The sequence below is a fragment of the Plectrocnemia conspersa genome, unplaced genomic scaffold (assembly GCF_051122295.1).
Source record: "Plectrocnemia conspersa isolate PC_06_02 unplaced genomic scaffold, ASM5112229v1 ptg000012l, whole genome shotgun sequence".
NCBI classification, from domain to species: domain Eukaryota; kingdom Metazoa; phylum Arthropoda; class Insecta; order Trichoptera; family Polycentropodidae; genus Plectrocnemia; species Plectrocnemia conspersa.
Genome location: NW_028277176.1, coordinates 23,384,237 through 23,397,211, shown reverse-complemented (window position 1 = coordinate 23,397,211; position 12,975 = coordinate 23,384,237). Strand labels below are relative to the sequence as shown.

General features: G+C 31.4%; 1 protein-coding gene across 4 annotated transcripts in view; it reads right to left on the bottom strand.

The window, feature by feature from the left end:
- Positions 1 to 12,975, bottom strand: part of LOC148228653 (uncharacterized) — a 278,757-nt gene that overhangs the window by 163,991 nt on the left and 101,791 nt on the right. The gene's annotated exons all lie outside the window — the stretch shown is intronic.

Here is a 12,975-nt window from a genome sequence, read left to right as displayed (position 1 = left end):
ATTAGTAGCAAATATAAATAATAGTTTTCATTATAAAATAATAGGACAAAAATGAAGTTAATATTCTCAAGAAATTTGAAAGACACGATTATTGGTGCAGTGAAATGATGAATTAAAGTGAGATATTTTAAGTTTTAAATAAAAATAATTCAAGTAAAGATAAAAATATGTTTAACTAACTCCCAGAGACTTTCAGCTGCGAGCTATAGTGCCCTAGAAATTCGCGATCGCGTCCCTTATTCTTGCCGTTGCGGCCAGAACATCAGCGCTTGAGAATGCTCTTTTTGCACATGTCATTTAACTTCTCGGCGAAATTGAACTTGAAAAGGGTTATGGGAGGTTATCTATTTTAGATGTGCGACATTATCGCTCTTTATTTTTTTTTTATTTGATAGTATAATTTAGCATTTCCTGTGGATATATAGAGATATGTATAATAAAGAGTGTGTGTATGGATACATAGATACTTATATGAGCGTTTTTTTTTACTTGATTGATTGTAAAAGAAAGCGTATGATATGTTAAATAAAACTTGTTTGTCTAATGGTCATTATGACGCATTGTAAAAATATGTTAATGCATGATGGTAAAATTTGTAATAAAAAATAAAATAAAATAAGAAAAATAAAATCTTTAAATGTAAAATACCATGGTATCATAAGTTAATGAAAATTATTTTTTTCAGCAAGATTTTACTTTGTATTGCGTTTTAAATTTAGTTCTCATGTGATATTTTTCTACTAAAATCTGTTTTACTTTTTCAATTTATTTATATTTATTTCAAGAGCTATTATCTTTTATATGAAAATTGCTTGTTTGTGTATATTTATTGTTTGTACATAAAGAAATGAAGGTTATCATATAGATAAAATGTAATGAGGAAGGAGGTGAAATTAAATTTTTATTCCATTCTTTGAGATACCATTTTAGCAAATGAGTGGTGACACGCAAACAATAATAATAAAATTAGCCGCTGCATAATTTTAAATTATGAAAATATTATAAATACGCGTCGATTGCAAGTCACTGACCATCACACACTATCGGTACGTCGCCACAACCAATTATTATAGTCACTGCTTTGTATCTATGTTTTCAGCGTACTTTTAGAAGGGCCAACTAAATTTGCCTTCCCATGAACTCCTTCCCTAGCAATTTAGCATTGCAAAATTGTATTATAAAACCTTGTGTTTTTCAATATTTTTATCATATCACTAATAAATATCATGATGAATAATTCAAACCAAGCTAGGTATAAAAATATATAACTAAAATATCATATATGTACAAAATAGTAATTAAAAACATATACACATGTATATGGAAGATTGGGAACTGAGTAGCAAAATATTTTTCATTTTAAAGTTCGTTGGCTATTAAGAATTGTAGTAAATGAAATTTAAATACTGTCTTAGAAAAGTATATTATCTGAAAGACTTAAGCTTTCTAAATGAACTGAATTTAAATATGCAAGATCTAAACTATGATTGACGTTAGTGAAAACATTTTTTCAGTCAAAAAAAATGGCAAGGGAAAAGATTTTTTAATATTGTGTGATATTCATAAAATCGACAATAATTTTAAACCATTAAAAAATATAAAAAATAATCTATAAGAGTAAGAGTTGAGCTAAAAATTCATTTGAGTGGAATGTGTCGATGATAATATTGTATTTCAAAAAGAACCAAAAAATATTCAAAAAAATTCTACTTTCAAAAACTATTTTTTTATCGAGTTCCATACTTAAATTATGGACTTCGCTGATAAACAAACTAATTTATTATTCGATGTGAAGTGACGATTTGAGATATTGTTATCAAAATCTCTTCTAGCAACAAATATGACATTTTGTTAAAATGTACTTGTTTGTGCAATTTTTTTTATTCGCAATTATTTATATCCTGTTGTATGGTTATTCATGTTTCTCATCTTTCCATAGATGAAATACATAAATAGATTAGAAAGTCAATACATACATTTTGAGACAAATATATTTTTACAGCTCTCTCAGCTATAATTTTATTCCCGTTATTTGCTTGACAATCACTTTTTCATATTTATAGATAATGACAATTATTGAAATCCAAAAATATCAACTAACGAATTCAAAATCGTTTGAGCTATTTGCTTTCATAAAATAAAAAGCTATCTATGTACTTGTAACATAGTTGAAATTATTAAATTTGTAAACGTCAATCGATACGTAGTACCACGTACATTGTTCTGACTGGACGGTTACGCAGAATAATGGTTTTCCGTTTTACTCTCTACAAATGATAGAATTATTATTAGATCAAACTTTTATTCAGTCGTAGTTTTCTTTAAAAAGTTCAGCAATTTGCCACGAAGCTTAAAATTGTTAGTTTAAATTTAAGAAAAAAATCGTTACTGAACAACAATATAAATTAAATATTGTTAATAAAGATTTCACTCAGAGAACGTAACTTTCAATTGCATTTCAGTTTGCTATTATTCGATTACACAAATCGAAAGTTTATCGCCTATCCGGCGAAATTATCGCGTCGTGAAATTAAATTGAGACGGACGCGAAAGCAAAAGTTTACATCGCAATTAGGCCGCGCTGCCATTTGGGACGCAAATTATTTATCTCGACCGAGAAATTTTCCCGTTTTTTTGGTAAACACCCGTAAAACTCATATTCTCCCCTCGAATTTTACGGGAAAATTTCTAAGAGAAAGTGGCTCCTGCTATTGACGTTTTAAACGCCAAATGGAAAACGTAATTCGACGATGGTGGTCGGGACACTCGATGCGCATCGTTTAACAACGAAACCGTATTTTACTACAGTAGGGATATTGAAACTGAGTTTCGATAATAATAATACTATCTTCAATTTGTTTTATTAAAGCTATGAATATACATATATTAATTTTATAACAATAAATATTAGTTCATGGCAATAAATCAGTATTATTCCATTGAGTATACAAGCAAAATCCTTATATTACAATATATTGTTACAACCAATCACTACTTGTCCTATACAAGTTACACAAAATATATTAAAAGAGTAATTGATTTTTGTCATATGCATCACACACGAATATCAATACATATTTAACGAAACAAATGTTTTATAAATATTCACACGAAAAGCTTCTTCAAACAACAACTTTAACATATCTGTATATAAACCCTATAGTATTATTAATATTAACGAGTTCTGGGTTACCACTTTATGGATTCAACGCAGTAGCACTTAATAAAATTCAGCAGATGTGAGAAAATGAGATGACAATGGTTAAAAAATTCATATAAATTCACTGAATTTTTGTCATGACTTAAAACATAGAAAGGCTATGTCACCCTCTTCACTATGAATAACCCGAAAAAAAGGAAAAATGGTTTTTCAACGGAGACGTGACGGCTTCCCGTTTATTTTTCCTCGCCGAAAATGGAAAACGCATGTATGGGGGGAAATCTCGGTTAGACAAGGCGGCGGCCGGCTCTTGCATCACAATGGCGGCGCGGTTAACTTTTAACCATTGTTCGTCTAAAAACAGACCGGCGAGACTCACTCACTTTCGTTCGCACACGCGTGAGAAAATGGTTCGTTTTCGGTCGTTTCGAAATCGTGTCGCAGTGTTATATAATATAACTGGCAGTTGATAGCGGTTAATTTAAGCGTAACTGAGTTTCAGCTAATTGTCGATTGTTGCGCCGAGTTTGGAGTTTAACCTAATTTTAATACAAGCGCATGATATACATTAGCTCCAACATAATATGTTTAAATTGTATAGCAAGTTCTTTGCCAAAAGTTAATTCGAAACACATTTTATGTTAAATTAACCACTGATATTTTATTATTAATTTGTAATAATTGTGATTTATTATTACAAATTATTTTGCCTACTTTCATCAGGTTTCTTATGGTCGACAGTTTGTAATCAAAGTAATTTAGTACAATAGTTTTCTGACTATAATATTATTTTAACTATATATATCGATATAAAAACCGTAATTAAAGTATATGTTACAACAGTCTTCCTGTCTGTTGGAACAAATCATATACTGCATTTTACAAGCAAAACACCGAATTCACCGAAGTTGTGAGAATTTCAGGATACTGACTCGCTTCAGTCTTTTTGTTCCCTCACTGGTTGTCATCAAGTCTGATGCAAGAGTATTACTGTAACTTACTATACGTTCCTTATATCTTTTTTTGATTTTTCGCTACATCTTATACCAGTAGCTTTTCCAGCGTGTATTTCCGAGTTTCACAAAAATTAAATACCACAAAATACACTAAGAAATACAAGATACCTTAAGAATTGTTAATGCTACAGATGAAAGTTAAATAAAATGCTTTTTTGTTGTGGAAATTATAAACGAAGCGCAAATTATTGGCAATAATTTGTAAAATATAAATAGCACTGGCAAACATTTTTCAATTTTGTTTTCGTAACTTGCATAACAATACCTGATCTTAATGCATTTTTCAGAGGCAAATTCAAACTCGAAAACATAAAAAATTTAGCACGTCAGATTTATTAGTTAAAGATAGGTTTATATATTTTATAAAAGTACAGCCTTGGCCATAATAATGGGGCACTCCTTAAAATGGTGTGTAGCTCTTTACAAGTGCACAGTCTGACCGAAATATTTTGGCAGACAGTTTTATACAAAGGAATTTGTAGATTTTAATTGCTAACTTGAGTTTAAAAAAAAATTGAAGATTAAATTGTTCAGTCTCGCATAAGTGACAATAGCGTAATTTCGGACTTTATTTGTCGTTCTATTTTTTTTATTTAACAGTTTATTTTATATATTACAAAAAAAACGCCAAATAAGTGAAGCGAAAAGAGCGAATATAATTTTATTGCGTTCGTATAATGCATATTATTTAATGAATATATCGGAAAATAGTGAAAATAATAATTGTTAACGACACGCTATCAAAAATGATTTGAAACGGTTCAATGAATGTGGTTCTTACAAATCAAAACCAAGAAGTTGGTTCGCAAGTCCTTGAAAAATCGTCGAAAAACGTCTTCAAAACCGACTGCTGAAGTCCCTGCAAGCGGAGAAGAATGCTCAACAATATGGAACTCAGAAGTTGTAAAGTCAGACACACACCGTGGCTTTCAGAAATAAATAAAACTCGAAGGTTAGAGTGGGCCCGAAAATACTGAAATTAGGTGAGTCATTTGGATCGATAAATTACTAAAATTGATTAATATAAAAAAAATATTAAAAATATAATTTATTCAAAAAATTTTAATGCATTGATTTTTTAAATAATTCAGCTTTTTTAGTTTTTGCAACCCCTGTAGTACAGGTGCCTCTAAGAGTTGGAGAAGATTGCGTAGTACCCAAAGTAAAATATTGTGGCGGAAGCGTTACGATCTGAGGTTGCATGGCAGCAGCAGGGGTAAGAAACCTGTATACTTGCAAGGGTAGCATGAATAGTGGCATTTATATTACAATGTGAGAATCCACTTTAATGTATTCCTACTAGAAAATATTTCCAAGCACAGACCATGCCACCATCCGACTCCAGCAAGGAAACGCTCCATGCCATATTTCGCTAAAATGTAGGGGTTTGACGCTTTTAGGATGGCCTATACAGTCACTAAACCTAAATCCTATAGAACATTTATAAGCAAAATTAACAGAAAATGTTGCCTAATACAATTGTAAATCCAAAATTGAGCTGTGAGAAAAATTGCAGATGGAATGGAGAAAATTATCTCGGTCCATTCGCAAGTCAATATTTGACAGTATGGCAAAAAGGGTTGCAGCGTTAATTATAGCTAAAAGTGGGCCTACTAAATATTAAAATGAAGCTTAAAATAAACACTTTTAACAACCTTAGTACTTTTTAAGATACAACATGTTTATTGCGGTGCCCTATTATTATGGCCATGCCTGTATATGTAGATTATAATTTTTCATTTGTGCACTAATTATGCAATAATTTATTAACTATTTTATTTGTGTTTGCAACACTTTTTAGATTGGCAACTGACAGTCGATTGTCAGTTTTAGTGAGAAAGTGCACTTAGAAACCCTCAAAATAATACGTTAAATCAGTAAAATGTAAAGGGCAGCTCAAGACACTGCAAGACCGCGGTTGACAGTTTTTATATATCTGTCGAACAGAGAAATTATATAACTCCAAAGATTAAAACTGAAGATGTTCACTACTTCGGATGCCATATTGGTGATCAAGACAAATCATGGACTACTTGTCTTTGCTTCACATCTTGTAAGGTAAGCCTAACTCAGTAGTTACATGGAAAAGGAAGAACGATGTGTTCCAATGGTTTTGTGGCGACTGACGACCACCATGAATAGTAACGGACAAAAAAAGGGCAATTGTCTCATTGTTAATGCCCGTAACCAAGAATGTTCACCATTAATAATGAGACAAACATCATGGCACAAGAGGGATTTCTTTTGACCACACAACACGGGTCGTTAAGAGAATCCCTTTTTGTGACTAAACGGTGCGGATGCAATTAATCATCACAACAGCAAACCCTTTCCGTAGAATTCGAAAGTCGGAGCAAGCAAAAACTTGCTTCCAAATATGCAACATCCGATTTCTCGAATTCTACGAAGCGACTCCAGCGATTGGCTAGGAGATCGACGCACAAGCGTGATTGGCCAGCAAGGGTGCATCCCCCAAAAGAATATAAGCCCGGACTCCGACGAGGAGACGGCAGTTGATCCGCAGTTGACACAAGACCTTGGTAAAGAGCCCAAGGCAGTCAAGCGAGAGACGAGACGCTGAGGCACGAGACAGAGACCAGACGCCAGAGAGCGGAATCAGCGGCAATCGATCTACCAGCAGCCTTTCTAACCAGCTACGCGCCTCCACTCCTGACACCTGTCGCATGCAGCTTGAGCCATCCTGAGCATCATCAACTGCACGAACTCCGACATCACGAGAAACGTCACGCCGTATTCGTCCATTAACAAACTTGTAAATATAAAAATAATAAACAGTCTAATATGATTCACCGAGGAGTCTCATTGGCCGCGAGGTCAACCACCCCTAGAGTTACGCTCCCTAAAGTTTGGAGAAAACCAAGAGATCGTGTAACAAATTGCTACTTCTGCCTTACTGACATCACAAGATTCTCATACAAAAATAAACATTGCATTTCGTATCCGAACCGAACCTGACACACCAGTGCCTAATCCACCATCCAATATAAAAGATATTATTTTTAATGAAGAACCTATTGCTTCTACTTCGAAGAAACTGTCATCATCATCGAGCGATGATAGTTATGGAGAGGAAAAGAAACCACATTTAATTCAACAAAGTGAGCTTAGCGATCTGGTAATGGACCTTAAGTTATCAAAGCAACAAGCTAAATTGCTCGGCTCACGACTGCAACAATGGAATTTACTTTCAACAGAAACTAAAATTTCTTATTTTATAAAAATAAATGCGGAAGAATATGTACAGTCACGTCGCATCTTACATATTGCTCCATAGTTTGTCTGTAAGTACAGATATTACACTATATTTAAAAAATATGATAACTATCCTTACCAATACTTTACTGATATAAGAGTGTTAGTGAAAGTATATTCAAACCGAATATTGGGCAATAGGAGGGCGCAAAAACAATTATCACTTCTCAGAAGGCAAAAATTCACGTCAAAAGCAATAAAATCGTGTCGGCGTCGTTGCAGTGGGAACGCTCGGTAACGAGCGTTCCCACTGCAACGGCGACGGCACGATTTTATTGCTTTTGACGTGGATTTTTGCCTTCTGAGAAGTGATAATTGTTTTTTGCGCTTTCCTATTGGTCAAAATTCGGTTTAGATGTGCTTCCATTAATTAATAATAATTTTCGTTTGAATGCTACTTATTAATTATATTAAAAACAGAAACGTACAATATATTTTTTATTTTGCGTTTCCTTGACATTTAATAAAATATATAATATTTCGATATGATTTAAGGCGTTTATTATTGCAAGAATATACTTAAGTTATTTTAAAAATTAACAGAAATGAACGAAGATTATAATCCAGTTGATTGGCGATCATAGATTCATCTAAAAGCAGTTTTGCTGCACAATGGTAATAAAAAACCATCGATTCCAATAGCTCATGTGGTCAATAAGAACAGTATGCCGCTTCTAATAAATTTGATAAAATACAATGATTTGCAATGAAATATTTGTGGAGACTTACTGCTAAATTTGCAAGGAGGATTTACGAAGTAATGCTGCTTCTTGTATTTATGTGATAGCAGAGCAACACACGAACATTATAAAATAATAACATGTCTTAGAGAACAGAATTTATGCCTGAGAAAGACAATATTGAATTTAAGCCATTTTTAAATTCAGGGAAAGTTTACTTAGCATCTTTACACATAAAGCTTGATCTAATGAAAAATTTAATCTAAACTAATCATCGATATGTTTAATGTATGGTGTCCATACAAGCTATAATTTGATACATCATAGTCACCATAAATATGAATGATAAACTTAATCTAAATCAATCATTGTAATTTGTAATTTATACACACGAGAATATTTTAGATATTTTACCAAAAATCTTTGTTTGAACAATTTGACTCAATTAAGAATTAGTCTTGCTTTTATATAAGCTGTTAAATCTCCATTAGACCTAAACACAGCCTTATCTATTAAACAACCTTAAAGGTGTCCTAGCACTTCTCTCAACCTAAATGTAGCCCTCGAAAGAGATAGGTTCCGGACGGAAACAAGTTGGCCTTATCTCTAGGGATTACTGCCGTATTTTTAACCGCCCTTCGGAGTCGTCGAGGGGACAGACATTCAAACTGACTTTCCTTGGGAAAAGGTTGTTACGGACCGCAAAACCGCACTTTGTGGCTCCTTCGTCAATCTCTCGAATTTCTTCTACCCCAAAATCCAACTAACTCCCAATACACCCACGTTGATTGATGTTGTGCCGTCGCTTTGATCGTCTTGTAAAACCATATTTGCTTCGCAACTCAGTTGACAACCCCTAACTGGGTGAGTTTTAACGTTTTTTTTATTACATTATATATGTATGTACATTTTTTATCGTGACAGAAATCGAAAAAAATATTTTTCCATTTAGGTTTTGAGCTACTCATTTATACAGGGTAAGAGGAAAACAACTTTACGTTTTTAAATTTAAATAAAAATAAAATAAGACACTACTAAAATAAATTTCAAAACATTTATTTTTTCGGACTCAAGAATAATAATAATAATAATTTATAACTAAACAACACCTTGGCACTTAGATCAAGACATATTTATTCAACTGCTGTCTCGATTATAAAAAAATATATTTGACGATTTTATGTATTATTCTTAGCTAGTATTGTACTCGTTAAAAAATCGTCAGTTCTTAAAATTAATATGAGCTAACTTTATTTTATATTACTGAAAAAAAATACAGTATTCGATTAAAAAAAATATTAATTTAATTTAGAATATAAGAATATGTATTAAACTATTGTGTTTTATAGTAATTGACGATCTTATAATAAATAATTATTAAGCGAATCATAATTTTATGTTTAACAGTTTTTCTTACATCATAGCTTGTAACGCATTTAATGCCATTGCTAATCAATAATTAATTAGCAATAGCACTAAATGCATTACAAGTTTTTTGTAAAAAGAACGATGCATTTATATTATTTATATTTATTTCAAGATACATTACATCATAGAAACACATTTTCTTATTTGATAACACATATAATATTTGTTCCTCAACTCTTGGAAATGTCTCCCCAAGGGACTCACATAACAAATGGCCAAAGCCAAGGATTATACTACGTCTAAATATAAATCCATCATCAATGACAGCGAAAAAAATAATACATTAATCAAAGACAAAAATAAATCCACAGATATAAAAAGATATTGACGAATGACACCCCATTAAAATTTCATTTTTATGCGCATGCAAACGAGCTTTTGTCAATAAGCGACGTGCATATATCAACGTCAGATACAACGTAAGATTTCACCGTTCGTTAAGACTACACATCAAAGTGCACAACCTTTTACCTCAGTCATAAGGTGTCACAAGTCATAAATCACCAGCGCGTTGACCCTATCGCCTATCCATGCGCTCTTTCCATATTCACACACCGATGCCTTAAAAAGACAATCCTGACCATCGGTTTCGTGACTGACGAAAATGAGCAACAAAGGGATATTTTTTTCTCCATCTACATAATTCATATCGCACAATTGAATTATCGCTCCTTTTTTCAAAGGCCGATGATGAATAGGTTCGTTCGCTAATATATTTTTAGGGTACGTGTATCTGTTCGATGAGGACGCCAGGTGGATACATCGATCACCAAAGAGGCTAAACGTCTTGAAAAAATAATTAATTGCTGTATATAGAATAGGCCTGAAAGTTATTCTCTAAAAAAAAGCAATATTTCTAATAAATAATTCACTAATCATTTCCGTGTCGAATTGTTTATTTCATAAGATAAATTTAATATTAATAATATATAATTTGACATTTTGTATCAATGCGTAATTCAGGCAACCATGAAAATGAGTGAAGCTAAACTGTTTTACTATACGCCGATAGTACAGTGCTGAAAATGTCTTATTGATTGATGATTTTTAAGTTTATTCGTCATAAATTATTAAAAAATATTTACATATACAAATAATTCTGTATGAATTAACTAAGATTACGTACAAATAATCTGTATAGCTATTATTCAATGAAATGTCTTTTTCATCCTGTAGAAAAATTATGTACACACAGGACAGCTCTAAATTTAAGTCTGACAAATAAAGATAAATGCGTTTGACAGACGTTCTTTCTTAAAACGGCTTTCCACCAATTATACCGGCGGCAGACCATCGAACTGGATACGCTTTGGGCTTTTTAAACATTGATTTATATGGACTAAATATTTAAATAATAAATTTATTATCCCTAATTGGTTTCAGGGTCTCTATTTTTGACTCAACCAAGAGAACTGAGCCTATCTAAAACCATCTCAGATCTATCTATTATATCTATTATATAATACATCAACAGCATTCGCCCTTATAATTTATTTACCTTTCAAAAGATTCATATTCTAGGCATGGCGTATAAATGCATTAAAATACGTAAAGAAAACGATTCAAAAGCTTCCTTTTTGGACTAATTCCTTCGTTTTTTCACACAATACCACTCACGTAGGCTCTCCAGAAAGCGTTTTTTTTTTCAAATTTCCCGTTTCTAATGAATTTCCTAGACGGCACGTGAGCACCTGCAAATTTAAATCTCCGGACACTCAAGAACGTAGCTGGGAAAACGTACACACAAAGCGCGAAATTAAAACGAGACTACAAAGCAGCGAGAGCCAACCGTTGGCACTAGAGCCGCAAAGATAACAATGTAATTCTTGGTAATTCAATTACCGAAACACAAAGCTGTCGAGATGACCAAATCTCGCGGGATTGCCGCCATCTTTAGAGTTGGGATGAAGGAATACCGCAAGCGAGAGCTTTTGCGACACGTACGAAATTAAATCGATTATCTCCTTTGACGGATTGAAACAGATGACGAAGTGTATATTTTTTCCATTTTGATATGAATGAGGTTTGTGATTAAAATATTTAAGATATGATTATTTTTCTCGGAAAATATCTTACACCCTTATACAAATCTTATTATAGAAAAAAATGTGAACATTACGGCTTCTTGCTCGAGAAAAGATTTAAAAATTTACTTCAACAACAACAATACAGAATGAAGCTTTAAAAATCGTATGTGTACTTCACATAAATTTTGTGTTTTACTTTTATTGTTACATTCATATTTAAAATTAATTGAACCCTGTACCAACTAGAAAAAATATAGATTACATTGAGAAAGCATTAAAGAAGTGAACAAATAATTGACTACGACGATAAATCATTATAAATAGAAAAGATCTTATAGATCCTAGAGTATAGTTAAGCTTAATTTTAAAAAGATAACACCCAGTACAATACGTATTTATACAAAAAATAGAGTAGATCGGCTAAAAATAAATAATAAAATGCTTATATTTTGCGCCAACTATGCAAAATTTAGATCTAGTATTATATTTTATTTTTTTATATATATATAAAATTTTCTATGAATTAAAGTACATTTTTATTAGAATTTTTTATACCGAAGCTCGATTTTAATTAATCATCACGATATTCATCCGTGAGATTAGCAAAATCTAAGAAAACTTATTCTATGGTCTTCGATCGGTATTATAAATATATAATAATCACTAATTATGTTATCTTAGATACGATCGAAATTAAAAAACACGAAGATTTGTAAGGTCTTTTGGGTATTAGTCATCGACTATAAATAAAGAGCATTATATGTACATATATCATATTTTTTTAATTTGATTTAATGTAAATGATTTCCATAGAAAATAATAACGATATATTAAAGAGTATGAAATAAATAAACATTACAATAAATATTTTATATCAATTTTATAAAAAATATTGAAAGCTTCTTAAATGCTATAAAAAATCTACAAAAGCCGAATAATATATAAAAAAAATATATAATACAAATTAATGAAATTTAATATTAGAAGTTTTGAAAGAAATTAGTAATATATACTAAAAAAAAATAATTAGTAATATAAATCAAAGCAATAAAATGTTGAAAATTACTAATTTACTATAAATGCAATCTAAAATAATAATAGATAAATAGCATACATCTGGAAGTGTATGCTATTCAATTATTATTATTATAACATTATTATTAAAATTATTATTATTATAACAAATGTATTAAATTAAATCACTACTCAAAGGGTTAATATTAGGGATTCTGAAGTCTCGGGTTTTTTCGATTCTCGGGACTCGAGACCCAAATTTTTAAAGTCCCGGGAATTCCCGGGACTCGAGACTTTGATTATTTTTCGTATAATCATGAAAAAAAATTAACTTATTATTATTAACTTTATTTAACTTATTAATATTAACTTTAATT